General features: G+C 39.5%; 1 long non-coding RNA gene across 2 annotated transcripts in view; it reads left to right on the top strand.

Moving 5' to 3' along the window:
* The first annotated feature begins 379 nt into the window (after positions 1-379).
* The window catches only part of LOC132772716 (uncharacterized), a 40,616-nt gene continuing 24,233 nt past the window's right edge, over positions 380-16,762 (top strand). For both annotated transcript variants that reach the window (XR_009631258.2, XR_009631257.2), the window contains exons 1-2: positions 380-468; positions 1,112-1,199. This is a non-coding gene — a long non-coding RNA (uncharacterized lncRNA). The remainder of the gene's footprint in view (positions 469-1,111; positions 1,200-16,762) is intronic.

Here is a 16,762-nt window from a genome sequence, read left to right as displayed (position 1 = left end):
AGAGATAGTAAACCAGTATGCAAAACAAAATGAAAACAGATGACAGATAGTGCAAAATGATAAAGTATAACAGCTTGGAAGGGCATATGCAGCTGAATAACACTAGATAGTAGGGATGTGTCTGATACCATTTTGCGATAATGTTTTCAGGAGATTCTGGCAATCCGGCAGTCGACTCAATCCGGCAGCTGACCGGAACAGGCTGAGGGGGGGGGGGGGGTAAGTTGAATGTCAGCAATAAAGGACATCTGAATCGGCTGCCATGTGAGAAGAGCAGCTGTGTGTGCACAGGGTTTTTTTCCGTTAGCTTTGCCAGAGCCAATCAGAAGAAGAAAACAGATCACATTTCTTTTTGAAAAGCTGGTCTATATATACCAAAGCAAGCTTCGCCATTTTTCTGTGGCATCTTAGGTGATATCTTTCTTATTGTCCTTCTGTTATTTTACAAATTTTGCTAGGAAGGAATGGGTAAGCATGTGGTTTTTTTGGGGGGGTGGGGCTGTGAGTTTAAAAAGGGCTTTTGTGTGTTTGTTTAAATATTTTTTACCTTTTTGCTTTAACTTGTCTGAATGTGAGAAAGGTTTGGGGAATAGCCTTCCCCACTGAGTCCTAACCGGGAGAATTTCCCCATCCCAGTCTTCTGACTTCTGTAATCGGTCCTTTACCAGCAGCCTAAGTCCTTCCACACTACCAAAAATAAATAAATAAAAAGACCTTTCTTCTTCTAGTTCACCTCTTTAACTCTCTGTCTCTGCTGTTCCCTCCCCAGACTCTCCAGTTCCCCCATTCTCGCTAATGGTGATAGAGATAGACAGACAGGCAGACAGACAGACAGAGGGATTTATAAATTTTATATATCTCGTCTTATTACTTATTGATTGCTTTACACTGTGTTTAAAAAAAATAATTTGTTTGGAGTTTGTTTCTCTGGTTCTGTTTTGGCCTTTTGTTTGTTTGGAATTGACAAACTATTATTAATTATTACATAAACATACAGAAGGGAGAATCATTTTATGTGATGGGTAAACTATTCCTGATTATTGTTGTGCCAATTTAGATTTTTTTTTTTGCTGCTGCTGCTTTATGACTCTCAAATATTATTGGACCTCAGATCCCATGATCCCTCACTGTTGGTTATACTGGGGACTCTCATGTGGAGATCCAGGCATTTCCTATTACTGTTTTCTGACACTGCCAAAGTAAGTACAGTGAACTTTTGTGCTAAAACCTGATTTTAATTGAATGATTCAGAGCAATGTATGGAAAGGTCCTTAGACTAAGATGTGATAATGTTTAGCAGCATTTGGAAGAAGTTTTCAATTTTATTACAGTATGATTTCTCTCACAATAAACTGGATTTTGATCTTAAAAATTGTGTGTCATACTGGAAAAATGAAACTGTACAAGGTAATGGTGTGTCCATACAGATCCAACACAGTCCTTTTGATAATCTGTAGGCCAATTTCTTTCTCTCTTTCAGCTACTCCTTTGAAAAGCACATTTGCAAGCTTCAGTTCATTCATTCAGCACAATGCTTTTTATCATCTAGATTCTACATTGCACTGAGAACCAAATCATTTCTGTCAAATCTAGCTCCTTTTTTGGGTTCATAATAACAGTTAATTTAGTGCAAAGTAAAATGGTAATTGAAATCAGTTTAAATAATTGTTGCAGTGCATTTAAGTAAAAGAAAATATGTTTCACTATGATGGGAGGAAAGCAATTTTATTCAGAGAATATATAACAATTAACCATAATAGACCCTCATTTTATTAAATGGTTTTCCCTTGAGATGACGCATTAGACTCTGACAGTTTGTCAGAATAGTCAAGATTGTGAGGGAAATGAGAGTTCAACCTTGATCCCCTCAGTTGAGTCCTTTATGGATTATATCACATTTGACACTCAGTTCTAAGAGAGACCAAAGGGTCAAGCTTGAGGAGATATTATTGCCTGGGACGTATTGGAGGGAGAACTTTTAATTTGTGGGAAAATGCCTTCTCACTTGCTAAATATGCAATAGAAGCCCACTTCCTCAAGAATAGCACAAATGTTGAGATTTACCCAAGGACTGCCCCAAATTGGAAGGCACATCCATGAAAGTGCATGAGGGAGACATTACTATCCAAGAAATAACAGAAGAGTTTAAAATGAATAAGCCCAGTTCATGCATTTGACATTTGTAATTTCTTTTGTCCTTCCATGAATTTAAAATTAAAGCCTACATCAATTTAAGCATTTATCTATTATTAAAAACTTAATGGATCTGTGGTTTTCTGTGGTTTGATAATGCTTGACGAACTATTCTCAGCAGAAGGTGTGTTATTTAACAACTCCTAGTTATTGAAGATTTAGTGATGAAAGTCACCTGAAGTAGGGTAACTGGCATGAATTTGAAACAACTTCTTCCCATACTGTCTTGACCATGCTTTTGGAAAACAAAACCTTATTTTGCATTATGGAATGGTCTTGGTTTATAAGAACGTGCACCTTGATTTTTCAAAGGATCATCCAGTAATATCTTTTGTTAAAGCCCCCACTTTAGGTCTCAATCAAGAGAAAAAAGCAGCCTGCTCTTCTCTCTTGATTGAGACCTAGGACCTCATCACATGGAGACCTTTCCCCGTTGTAGGACACTTTGAGTCCATTTCAAGGATGAGGTGGTATAAAGTCCATCAGATGACATTTGCATATTTCTGGCAGTCATTTGTTGTCCTTTGTCCTTGAAATGGAGCTGAAAGGAGGGAGTTTGGAAAATAGGCAAGAAATTGTGTTCTGAGTTCCTGGCTTATGCCAGAATCATCATTAACACCATAAAAACACATTTGGTGGGATCATACCGTAATACACTGAATCATTTCAGTGACATGGATAAATGGGCTTTATCGCCACTTTGCTTTCACTGCATTTTCTCCTTAATAGTAATCTAGGTTCTTAATTGTGCTCTTGATATCTTTTGAACATTGCACTGGTCCAACAGAGGGAAGGAAAACCTAGCAGGAGGGGATCACGGCAACGAGGTTTAAAATTACACTGGTATAATGAAGGGAAGCAAAGCCTTTCAAGAGGGTATTGTGGCAAAGGGGCTTATAATTGATATAATGATAATAATAATTATAAGCACTGATATAATGGAGAGAAGGGAGGCATGGGAAAGACATAATGGCAAAGAGGTTTCAAATCCCCCCCCCCTTCATGGGATGAGACCCATAGTAACCTTGGTTTTCAGCAATTGACTTTTTCCTGGTTCACAAAAAGTAATAAAAAGGGCAGAGAAAAGGATTCCCCATATGATGGTGCCAAAAACTGTAGAGAGAAACATGTGTGGGGATTTAATTGTATTATTCTGCTTCCTGAGAAGGAGGGAGGGAAGGAAGGGAGGCTCACCTCACATTGGGGGCCATTTAAGAGTCCTCTCAGAGGTAACTGAGGCCAGAAGGCAGTCTCTAGGCCCAGGCCTCCTCCTCTACTCCTTGGCCCTTGAAGGGAAGTGGGTTCTGAGGGGCCCCAGGTGCTGGACCAGGCCAGCAGGAGCCTTCAATGGCCTTGCATCCTTTTTCCTTTGGTTCCTTGCTGCAGAGCCCTGTCCCTTCTTTTTTGCTGCCTCCTTCCTCACAGTTCCCTCTCTTCAGCCTCTTCTTCGTTTTCCAGGCAGAGTAATCGCTTGTGCTGCTGCCTTTCCGCATCTTTTTGGCCAAGTTCTGCTCCGGGCACTCCCTCCAATGCAGAAGGGACCTCCTTGGCTTCCCCTCAACACAGAGCCCCCCCCCCTTTCCCTCCACTCTGCCTGCCTAATAATGGCACTTGAGAAGCATGCAAGAGTAAACACCATTTATTTCAGTGAGATATATTTCACTAGCAGCCACCAGCACTCAAACTATGTGGAAAATGAGAGCTTAAACCTATGTGATCATTTTAACAGGCTCCATTGTACTATCTAAGAGAAGATGCTTTGTTAGCATGTTTCTGAAAGTTTTCCAACTTTTGTTAGACATAAATGAATGAGTAAAGCTTCGTACCGTATAGTTACTGTTCACAAACTTGTGCACATACCTTCAAAAAGGAATGTAGAAAAAGAGGTCTCAAGTGCCCTTCTTGCAAAGAGAAGAATAATATAGGCTTTGACTAAACAACACTCCATGCGTCTACTTCTCATGTGACTTTTAGAGAAAGATATAGGTGATGACATATTTGAGAAAAGGAGAATTAGCAATGATGATCCAAGAGTACTGAATGTCTTGGGTATTTGTTTGGCTGATTGTGTCTTTATATGTTTGGGGATTCATGCAATACAAACTAACTGTTCCATTAGTTATTTTTCCATGCAACCTCAAACTATTTATCAACATTGTCTTAAAAACATAAACAGAGAAATGCTATAAAATTTGATGTTATTCCCTTGTTAAATCTAATTATACACATTACTCTTAATGAATCAAAGGTACAGAAACGTTCCATCCTCCACCTCATCATCATCACTCCCCCCTCCTCAAGAGATACCTTTACTGGGCCAACTACAATGCACACTTCTCAATTCTGCTCGTTCTAATGGATCCAAAATTTTATTGCCTGTGTTTTACTGCTCATGGCTTCTATCTGCATTGAAACCCTTCCAGACCGTCTTAAATGTCAATTGAAGTAATATCTGAGACAAAATATAGGCTTATGCCTCTTAACATCACCTTCTTCTCCTTGGTAACATATTCAACTGATAAGGAAGCCAGTGAAGCATAGGAAGCTTGCATGATGCATTTTGTACATTTTAGTTGCCCCAATCACCATATCAAAATTTTGTGGATTTTGGATTCTGTTGTATTTTTCTATCACTGTATACATTTCCTAGAAGTCATTCATGTTCAGAAACAGGTAAATCAAGTTTCCTAGGTAGCCTTCATTTGACATCAGTGCACACAAGAAAACATGCTTTTCCTAGTTAGGCTCACTAAAGGCAGTGGTCAGGAAGTTTTTTCATAAAGCATTATTTTTTACAAAATAAAAAAATAAATTTTCTGCTACTTGCTCAGAATCAAAGAAATGAACTTGTGTATAATATAAAAAGAGTGCTTTGATGTGAGAAGAAACACCTTATTTCCTGTTTAAAACCATGGCCACATCTTTAGAAATAATCTGTTCACGTTCCCCTTTATTGTCCCTCATTATGTATCTTCAGCACTGTTAGTTGGACTTTATCTGTAAAATGAAATTGATCTTATTTTGATGTAACCTTTTGTGTTTGCAGTTATTTGCTGTAAATATAAAAATCTCCCTTTTCCTCTCGTTTATTTTCCCTTTGGGCTTTGCCAGGCCCATTAAACACTTCATGAAAAGAAAGAACAGCAACTTGCAAACACATTTCAAAAGCTGTGTGATGCCAATCAACTCTGTATTTATCTTTTCTGTTCCTGTGTATTGTTCTATTGTTCATGCTCATTGCAACCTTCATCATTACAGTACAATGTTTTGAATGAACCAGGAAATTAAATTAATCTATAAATTCTCATAGGCTAATTTGAAAAGGTAATTTGAAAAGACCCATCCTCAGAAACACAGCTAGTTTCTAATTTGCACTCAAATTGTTCAGTTTTCATTCTCTGTATCACTCTCTCCCCCTCTGAAGACTTATTTGCATCTTTAGCAAATGTTTCCAGATGGAGTCATCTTAAAATTTGAACCCGCCACGCTGTCAGGTCAGCAGTTTAGGGACTAAGGACATTGTCTACTGACCTATTTTCCACATAGTCATAGAAACTGGGGAAGTTATTTCACTAAATTAGATGAAGCCAGTAGACCTTATATCCATGTAAGCATATGTACTGTAAAGCTGCAGCCCTGTTTCTATTATTATTATTATTATTATTATTATTATTATTATTATTATTATTTGAAACACAATAAGATGAGTCCACAGCAGACACTCTGCTGGCTGTTGAACTGGATCACACATCGGACACTTCCCAAGTGTCTAGGACTGTGTGATGTATCAGTGAATAATGTGTGCAGATCCCAGTAAGGTGGGCTTCTGCAGCTGACAGATGGTGATTTTGTCAGCGCCGATTGTGTTTAAGTACAGGCCAAGGTCTTTAGGCACTGCACCTAGTGTGCTGATCACCACTGGGACCACCTTTACTGGTTTGTGCCAGAGTCTTTGCAATTTGATTTTAAAACCCTCATTTCGTGTCACATTTTGCAGTTGTTTCTCTGCAATCCTGCTGTCACCTGGGATTGCGACATCGACGATCCATACTTTGTTTTTTAACACAATTGTGAGGTCAGGAGTATTATGCTCCAAAACTCTGTCTGTCTGAATCCGGAAGTCCCATAGGAGTTTGGCATCTTCATTCTCTGTAACTTTTTCCGGCTTGTGATCCCACCAGTTCTTTGTCGCAGGCAGATGGTATTTGTGGAACAAGTTCCAATGAATCATCTGAGCAATGGTGTTGTGCCTCTGCTTGTTGTGCAACGGTGTTGTGCCTCTGCAACGGTGTCTGCATGATCTTCTTGCAGCAGCTGAGGATGTGATCTATTGTTTCATCTGCATCCTTGCAGAGTCTACATTTGGAATCTGTTGTCGACTTTTCAATTCTGGCTCTGATGGCATTGGTTCGAATGGCTTGTTCTTGGGCTGCCAGAATCAGGCCCTCCATCTCCTTTTTCAGAGTTCCATTTGTGAACCACAGCCATGTTTTTTCTTTGTGAATTTGGCTCTCAATTTTTCCCAGGAACTGTCCATGGAGAGCCTTCTTTTGCCAGTTTTCTCTTCTGCTCTGCATTGTGTTTTTACAGTATCAACTCTTTGTCTTTTGCACCTGAAGCAGTTTACTACTATTGACTTCCCTCAATGTTGGTTCTTGACTGCCTTTCACATAATCTGCCAATGCTTGTTTGTCTTCTTCTACCATTTGTTTCACTTACAGAAGCCCTCTGCCTCCTGATTTTCTGGGCAGGTAAAGTCTGTCAACATCACTAAGCGGGTGTAATGCGTAGTGGATTGTCATCAGCTTTCCTGTTTTTCTGTCCAGATCATCCAGCTCTGCTTGTGTCCAGTTGACAATCCCAGCAGTGATCTAATGATGGGGATGGCCCAGGTGTTGAGAGCCTTGATCATATTTCTGCCATTTAATTTGCTCTTCAAAACTTTCTGACTCTTTGGATATATTCTTTGCTGACCACATTTGTAGCATGCCCAAATATTTATAGGCTTCAGGCTGATTGCACTTTATGGTTTGTCTGTTTGGCATCTCTATGCCCTCGCTTTGTGTAATTTTCCCTTTCTTTAGTGCCACTGTGGCACATTTGTCTAGGCCAAACTCTATACTGATGTCAGTGCTGAAGATTCTGACTGTGTTCGTCAGTGACTCGATTTCAGTTTCTGATTAGCTTTAGATCATCCATCTAAAACATTAAACATAATTAGTATTAAACACAATTCAGATTAAATCCATAAAAACATATAAAACCAAAGCAGCCCCTGACATGATCTTAAACACCTTTATCTTTAAAAGCCAATCAGAATAATAGCCTGCCTAAATCTTTGTCAGCAAACCCGGAGAGCAAAACACAACTTATTTCTGAGTTAATAGGATCACTATGTGAATCCCTAAAAGTCACTACAGGATTTGGACCCTAATGTTTAGTTTTTCTCTGTTAAATTGAATGTTCATATCCAGATGTTGGCCAGGTTCTCTGACAAAGGGTGCTTCTACACTTTAGAATTAATGCAGATTAACACCAATTAAATTAACATGATTTAATGGCGTAGAATTCTAGAATTTGTAGTTTACAAGGTATTAGCTTTCTTTGCCAAGAGTGCTGATGCCTCACCAAACAGCAACGCCAAGGATTCCATAGCTTTGACCCATAACATTTAAAGAGGTTTCAAACTGCATTAATGCTATAGTGTAGAAACATCAAAAATCTCAGAGGGTTGGATCCACAATGGAATGGTTTCTTTCATTCATTGACAACACTAGAATCCCATATTGGAAGAATGGGGAAGGAAGCTCTAGGTCCTCTGGTGTGACTCTATGGTCATCTTCCTTCGATCATGCTAGAGACAACACGCAGTATGTCTCCAAAACCCCCAAATACATTTCCAGTAAAGTTCTCCATGGAAGGAAACATGGGTGTGGGAATGGAATGGGGAGAATGCAATTTTATGGCATATAAGCCTAACTTTTAATCATAGTGAATGGTTTTACCAGAGATTTTGCATCTTAGGAATTCAGGGAGGCAGTACAAGAAAGAGTTTGTAGGATGTGAAAGAATATAGCATGAGAGTTGCATGGAAAATTCTGAATGCCCAAGTGCTTCTGTTTTTATCCCTGTATGCTGCACATTGTTCATCCATCCCTGTTCTATTATACGTTCTATGACTTTGGTGCCAGCGAAGAAGAAAATAAATGAATTCTTCAGCTTTTTCTCATTTATTAAAGCTCCTTAGCTGCCTGGAATTACCTTCATGGAATTTATTGTCTGTGGGCATTTCTAGATAGTTCTTTTTTTTTCAAAATCTGTGGAGTAATCATATGGGGAATTCAAATCACAGAGTCTAAAAATGTGAACATTTCCTTTCTAATAGTAATAATTATAATTCTCTTTCTAAAAAAAAAATCAAGATAAGACCACACATTCAACACTGCAGTTACACATTTGTAACCTAGGTAAAGGTTTCCCTTGATATTAAGTCTAGTCATGCCCAACTCTTGGGGGGGGGGGGGTGCTGCTTATCTCCATTTCTAAGCCGAAGAGCCAGCATTATGGAGCGCCATTACCTTCCTACAGAAGCAGTACCTGTTGATCTACTCACATTTGCATGTTTTTAACTGCTAGGTTGGCAGAAGCTGGGTCTAACAATGGGAGCTCACCCCACTCCCTGGATTTGAACCACCAACCTTTTGGTCAGCAAGTTCAGCTGCTCAGTATTTAACCTGCTGTGTCTATAGGACTTTATCTGATGAGACAACCAAACTGGCATTGAATGCAAGACTGTGCACATCCCACTGCCAGCCTGTCTCTTCTCTGTGACAAACCCCATCAATATATGGCATTCCTGAAATGTTCCTGTCACCTACCTTGTGTGATACATCCATTCCACCTATGTGCTAGTATGATGGATTCTCTCTATCCCATTCTCCTAGCAAATTTTAACAGCTAGCAGGCAGAATGAGTGAAGGAGATCTGTTCAACTGCCAATTGAGGTGTAAGAAGGATGACACACATACATACTCACACGCATATACTATGTCTGCAACGTACAATACTCACATTAGCTATCTATCCTGAGATTTAAAGCTAACAGGAAGCATCAAAATCAAGATGTTTTGGGCATCAGGACTCAAACCTCCCTTCATCTGTTCAGTTGATAAACCACCCCCTCATGGTCAGTCGAACACATGTATATGTTCAGATATATGTGTGATAAGAGTCCATATAGTAATCCTAGACTAAAAGCAAATGAAGCAAGGGAACAGAGTAACAATGCTTCCTCTGTCTTATACACACCCAGTCTCCAAGTGAGAATATTATTTCGTAGAGTGGTTCCCTAATTTATCTAATTCATTTACTATGCTCCAGAATGTCCATTTCTCTTATTACTGCAGACACAGAACATAGTGACAGCAAAATGTAACCAATGTTGTAATAAGGGATGGAGATTATATTTATTTGAAGTGCCTTATTTGAGGCACTGCACCCAAAGCTTATTTTCACATATGCATCTGGTTCAAACTCACCAGTGCATGAAAAAATAAACCCTCTTTAATCTATGAAAAGATTTTAAACTGTTGGAAAAAGCACATACTCCTTTCCTGACATCATGCAACAGTGAAGGTGATTACCTTCACATGATGGAAATTATGGGTCATTATTCCCGCCAAAAGAAAATAATTACTTGTCTTAAAATAAAGAATGCCCCGTGTTCATTCTCTCTATTTCTGTCTCATTAGGGAATTTTAGATTTGGGGCCTTTTTGCAGCAGTGTCATGATTTCACTTGAACCGCCATGGTTTCATCCTATGGTATCTTAGTACTTGTAGGTTGTTGTTTCTAACTTGTGTCAAGTCAGCCTTGATTCATGGCAATCCCATGAATGAGAGACATCTAAGGTATTTTTTCAACAGCCCTGTTAACAGTTCAAAGTCAGAAACAGTGTGTTGAAAAAGAAATCAAGAGAAAATCCAGAACAAATCCAATAATGTGCTTTAGCTGATCAGAGTATAGTATATCTAATGCAGTGCTTGAAACTGGAATAAACTCTGCAGCACATTAGTGCACATCTCAGCAGATCAGTTAAGGGGGGGGGGGGAACACAATTTCCTGTGGCTATCTAGTTGTTGATACTCTAGTTCTTGGGTCTGATTCTGATCCACAATCAGTGGCTATTGTGGCTACTGTCCCAGCCTTGTGCCAGTTCCTGGCGTGTTTGTGTAGGCACTACGCATTAAAACCAGTTTGTTTATTTCACTTCCCAATTGTGTAGAACCGCACTCTGTTGTGGACTGCCATCCCCAGAAAGATTCACTTGACACTTGTGTTTTCAGCATTGTTTTTTCAAACCATTAAGCTTGGCAAAACATGGAGAAGGGGGAAGGCTGAAAAAAATATTTTTGAAAAATGTGTTCAAATGTTTAGCTTGCTTTTAGGCCACTATTAGTGCTCATTTCATTTTCATTTTTATGGTGCTTAATGTTGCTGTTCATTCTAAGATTATTTTCTATTTTTCTCTTTATTCATTTTCTATATATGATTCAGAAGGTGTTTTTTTATCTTAAGAGGGTGAAATTTTGTTATGCAAACCAAGAAACTACATTAGATGGGGAGGTGGGCATGAAGGGTACACCAACACTGCTCCTGATAACTGTATTTATTTGTGAAAAAGTCTAAAATGTTCTAGCCTATACATATTTCAATGGCTTTCTTCATTTAAAACATAAAAATAAATACAAAATTAAAATGGCAACACAAAATTATATAATAGTACCAACTTACATAATACATGACAAATAGATATCATTTATTTATTTTCATTCGTATTTGAAGAGTATTCAGGATTTTTAGCAAGATTTTTGAACCAACTTGGAAACTACTCCATGCACAATATAAATTGGCCACTCTGAAGCCATAGGCATCCCATGGCCACTTCTTAAATCTGCCAATAAAGATTTTCTCAAACCTGAAGTATTTTTTGTTGAGGCTGTTTCATCCAGAGACGTTAGAACATTTGCTATATGGTAGTTTATGCCTCCTGTGGTACACTGGTCTAAAGAGATCTCACATCCAGTATAACTAGCAAATATATCTCCTCTGACCACAGATTTGTTATTTTATTAATGAAATCTGAAGAGTCCAGTATATGAAGTGGAATATGGGGCACAAAAAGAGTTTTAAAAAACATGGTCCACAGAATGAGCAAAGAGGCCTGGGGGGAATTAACTCTGTCTGTATGTATTTTTTGATAAAGTATTGTTTCACATTCAGCAGTGTAGAAATGATTTTTCCAAAAATACGAATGGATCAACAATGCTGTTCTCAGATCTTGATCCGGAATCTCAGTTTCTTTTTTATGTTCTTATTACTGATACATTGAAAGTATGTATATACAGTAGGCCTTCCACTTTCATAAGGGTTAGAGGTGCATAAGTTTTGACTTTCAAATAATAATAATAATTAAAAAAATTAACCTGGGAGAAAACTTCTCTTGGAATCTCCAGGTTCTCTGGTGTGACTCTATAGACAATAATTGCCAGAAGCTGCCCATAAAATCTTGCTGGAGGTGTCTTCTATAGTAATCTTCAGTTCCTCCAGTGAAACTCAATGGCAAACTTCCAGCAGTCCTAGCAATTCCCAAAGAGGGCATATTAAACAAACCCATGAAAAATCAAATCTACAAAAGTTAAAGCCAAAAATGTGATAGGACAACATATATTTTCCTTATTTGTAATGTTTTAGAAATCCAACAGCATATTCTGTGGGGATATGGTTGATATGTGAACTGTCATGCATAGAGGCATGACTCCATGTGACATCATTCTTGTACTGCACCAAGGCCCAGTCTCTCCAATCGACATGAGGGGAAGTTCTTTTGCATTTTAATCTCAAATAATGCTAGTCTACGGTCTTCAGATAAAATGAATAACTGAAAAAATACAATGAAAACAAACGGTAATATATCTCACAGAAAAATTACTTACTTAGGTGATCCTTCATTGTCAGAGTATGATGGCCTTCTGAATGTAGTGTCTTGGCAGTGGATACATAGATGACTGTGGAGCCCTGTTCTTGATCTGCATGTTCTACCGCAGTGAGGGAATAGAAGTCGATCCCAACAAGAGTTGGCTTGATGTGCCTTCCTCTTGACACATTTCTCCCTTTCGCCCTCCATTTATGCCTCTTCTAATTCCACAACTGACCTCCAGTTAGAGCGTTCAAGGGCCAGGGCTTCCTAGTTCTCAGTGTATATGCCATTGTTTTTAAGGTCAGCTTTAAGCCTATCTTTAAATTTCTTTTCCTGTCCAACATTCCGTTTTCCCTTCCTGAGTTGGTAGTATAGTAACTGCTTTGGGAGACGGTGATCAGGCATTCAGACAATGTGGGCAGTCCAGCGGAGTTGATGGCGTGGGAGCATTGCTTCAATGCTGGTGGTCTTTGCTTCTTCCAGCACGCTGACGTTTGTCCACCTGTCTTCCCAAGAGATTTGCAGGATTTTTTGGAGGCAACGCTAATGGAATCGTTCCAGGAGTTGAGTGTGATGTCTGTAGGCGGTCCACATTTTGCAGGTGTATAACAGGGTTGAGAGGATAGTGGCTTTATAAACAAGCACCTTGATATCCCTATGTATGCCCCTCAAACACTCCTTGCTAAAATGTTGCACCCAGAGAGCTCAGGCAGTGTTGTATTTCAGTGTCAATGTTAACTTCTGTGGCAAGGTGGCTGTCAAGATAGCTGAAATGGTCAACATTTTCTAATGTTACACCATTAAGCTGTATTTCTGGCATTGCAGAGGGATTAGCTGGTGATTGCTGGAAGAGCACTTTTTTTCTCGATGTTCAATGAGAGGCCGAGATTCTCATATGCTTCTGCAAAGGTGTTTAGAGTGGCTTTTAGGTCTTCTGAATGTACACAGGCTACGTTATCACAGAAAAAGAAACAAACACAATTTTTTTTGGTGGGGGGATAACGATATGGCAAACATATCATAGGGTTTTCTTCACAAGATTTCTTTAGAACAGTGGTTTTCAACCTGTGGGTCCCCAGGTGTTTTGGCCAACAACTCCCAGAAATCCAAGCCAGTTTACCAGCTGTGAGTATTTCTGTGAGTTGATGGCTGTGGAGACCCACAAGTTGAGAACCTCTGCTTTAGAGAGTATTTGCCAGTGCCACCTCCTGAAAGAAAAGTTGAGAGTGTGTGACTTGCCAGTGAGATCCCATGGCTGGGCAGGAATTTGAACTAAGATTTCTTAGAGTCCTTATCCAATACTCATAGAATCATAGAATCATAGAGTTGGAAGAGACCTCATGGGCCATGCAGTCCAACCCCCTGCCAAGAAGCAGGAATATTGCATCCAAAGCACTCAAAGTACTATACCACTGGCTTTCCCACCAGAGATAGCAATACTTTTAAAAAAAACATTGTGATCAGCTGTAGATAAAGCTTTAATAATGCTGGGTATAATCCAGCCTTGCACACATCCAAGATTGCAACATTGTCTACTTCTACAGAGGACTTTGTCTTCCTTTACTCTTCATTGTAATTTTCTCCCCCATCAGGTTTATACACTAGGACACCTCAGCTCTTCTAAGGAGAACATAGAAGCATGCAAAGAGTAACCGGGTCAGAAGAAAAACATATACATATAAATGATTGCAGTTACCATTACTAGTCTTGATCACAACACAACATCTTGTCATGACAATCAATGAAGGAAAGGGGGAAACAAGTTTGTGGTGGTGTTAAAAGTTCCAAATGTTCAACACAAGATCTGTACAAAAGTTATGGATAAATGAAATAAAAGTTCCTGACCATGAGCATTCAAGATGAGATCTTTGGTCACATTCCTTACTGCATCCTTCAGTAAAGCCCTAGAAAGTTAGATATAGTACAACTCAGCTGTCCACTTTTAAGAAGATCTCTGACTCCTTCAAAGGACTAGGGAGGTGATTTTTAAATCCAAATCTAAGTCAGCAAGCATGCATGTGAACTCAAGTTCTTCGGCCAGTTCTAGGTCTTTGTGATTAGATTACTAGTTACAATCATCTGGAAATAATAAATAATGTCTTGGGCCATTCTTGTTTCTAGAGACACAGTTCCCAATTCTCCAAGAAAAAGTGAGTAGTAATTGAATATAAAACTGAATTACTGCACATTGACTAGGTTTATCTGACACAGACATTTTAAAAAGAAATGTAATAGCATTGACATCGGGAATGGAATGCTCGATATGTTTTACTGTTTCATTTATACAGTTAAAATAAATTTATGGGGACTTTTTTTCCCAGTGTGTGTTTGTAAAGAAAGCTAGCTTATCAAAAATTTAAAATCAGTGTTACTTCTTCTAAATGCTGAAAGAAAGCAATGTTAAATAAACATGAACCTTGGTTATTGAAAAATATTTCAGAGTTATAGCAGGCCAGGTGCTTTTTCTGTCTATTATTTCTAGAATTCACAATGGAACTTGTTTGAAATGCAATTAGTGAGCAAAGTTTGAAAGGAAAGCTTGACAATTCTGCTCAATGGAAATATATATCGCTATTATAGTGGTCTGAGAATGTCATGATTTTTCCTCTGGGGCTCTGAATTACACTTTAGTATCCTGATAGATCATAGATGTTAGGTTATTATAAAACGCTGACAGATAAGGCTGTGATTTGTGAAGGCTCCATATGAATTTTACTTTTAATTTCTGTTAACATTTGACAGAGCGTCATCACGCTGAAACCCGAAAAGTTCATTGAAATTCAGTATGAGGCTGACTATCCTGCATACATTTCACATTTACAGATAACACTCGTACATCTCCTGACACCAAGTTTCAAAATGAATATCTCATCAAAAGCTGTGGGAAAAGTATACACTCCTTTTCGTTCATAATAAACCTCAATGCGTCAAAAAGGGCCTTTGTGCTGGGAGATAATTTTAGTTGGGCAAAGGGGAGATTTTTTTTTATTTAATTGATACTGTAAAAGAAACTATCACCTATTCTGTTTGGCAATATTATATTTAATACATCTAAAATAACCCTAATAATGTCTGAAAATGCCCCAGGGTAGGCAGGGTGTTTCAGAAAGACAATAACCTGTTATTAAAAACATCAATGGAACATAAAAAGTGTTATTACTGGAAAGTTGAAATTCTCTCCCCTGCTCTGTTTTCTTTGAGAAAAATCTGATGTATAATACAATCAGTCCAGAAGTTACAAACAAGATAGGATCTGTAGGTTTGTTCTTAAGTTGAATTTGTTTGTAAGTCAGAACAGATACATTTTAAAGTGTAACTCCAGTATAGATAGATAGATAGATTGCACGTACTTAGAAACTAAGAGCCAGGGATCAGCTTGTGACGATGTATGAGTTTTTAAGGGCATTTTAGACAAGCTTATTTCTGAGTGTTATTCAAATTGTCCACCTGGAGTAAGCAAATATTCAGTTACTTACTTAGGCGATCCCTTGTTGGCCGGGTAGTATAGTCTTCCAGGATCAGTGATCTGGTGGGTCTGTAGGTGACTGTGGATCCCTATTCTTGATCTACATCTTCTCCCACAATGAGGGCATTGGTTTCCAGGTGGAAGGCAGTCTCGGTTGGGGTTGGCTTGATGTGCCTTCCTCTTGGCACGTTTCTCTCTTTCGCCCTCCATTCATGCCTCTTCAAATTCTGCAGCACTGCTGGTCACAGCTGACCTCCAGCTGGAGCGCTCAAGGGCCAGGGCTTCCCAGTTCTCAGTGTCTATGCCAGAGTTTTTAAGGCTGACTTTGAGCCCATCTTTAAATCTCTTTTCCTGCCCACCAACATTCTGTTTTCTGTTCCTGAGTTCAGAGTAGAGCAGCTGCTTTGGGAGATGGTGGTCGGGCATCCGGAAAATGTGGCCGGTCCAGCGGAGTTGATGGCGGAGGACCATTGCTTCAATGCTCGTGGTCTTTGCTTCTTCCAGCACGCTAACGTTTGTCCGCTGTCTTCCCAAGAGATTTGCAGGATTTTCTGGAGGCTGATGGAATTGTTCCAGGAGTTGCATGTGAAGTCTGTAGACAGTCCACATTTCGCAGGCATATAGCAAGGTTGGGAGGTCCAGAGACCGCTGTGATTCACTGTGTCGAATGCCTTTGCAAGGTCAATGAATGCCATGTACAGAGGTTGATTTTGTTCCCTGCATTTTTCTTGGAGCTGTTGTGCAGTGAATCGGAAATGACTCAGCATTTGGAGGCAGGCACGCAGCAAGGCAAGCAGCAGTTTGCATGTTGGATGCTTGCCTCCAGCCAATGAATGGAAACCATGTGGGGAGGGGTGGAGTTATGGCACGGCAGCCATTGCCCTTTTAGAAAGGGCCGTGCGTGCCTCGTGGGCTCATTGCGAGCAGGGGACATGAACAGGTCGGGTCAGGAAGGCAGCTTGGGTGGGAAAGGTGTGACCGAGCAACAGGGTTACGGATAGGGAAGGAAGGGAACAACAAATTGGGGAGAAGAGAACAGCTGGTAGCAGGCCCGTTGCCTGCGAGGCTTGCTTGGGGAGGGAAGAAGGGCAGGGCAGCACAAAAGGGCAACTGGGAGAAGTGTT

This window comes from Anolis sagrei, chromosome 4, assembly GCF_037176765.1.
Source record: "Anolis sagrei isolate rAnoSag1 chromosome 4, rAnoSag1.mat, whole genome shotgun sequence".
In the NCBI taxonomy this organism is placed as follows: domain Eukaryota; kingdom Metazoa; phylum Chordata; class Lepidosauria; order Squamata; family Dactyloidae; genus Anolis; species Anolis sagrei.
Note: the sequence above shows the minus strand (reverse complement) of the source record. Positions and strands in the feature narration are given on the sequence as shown.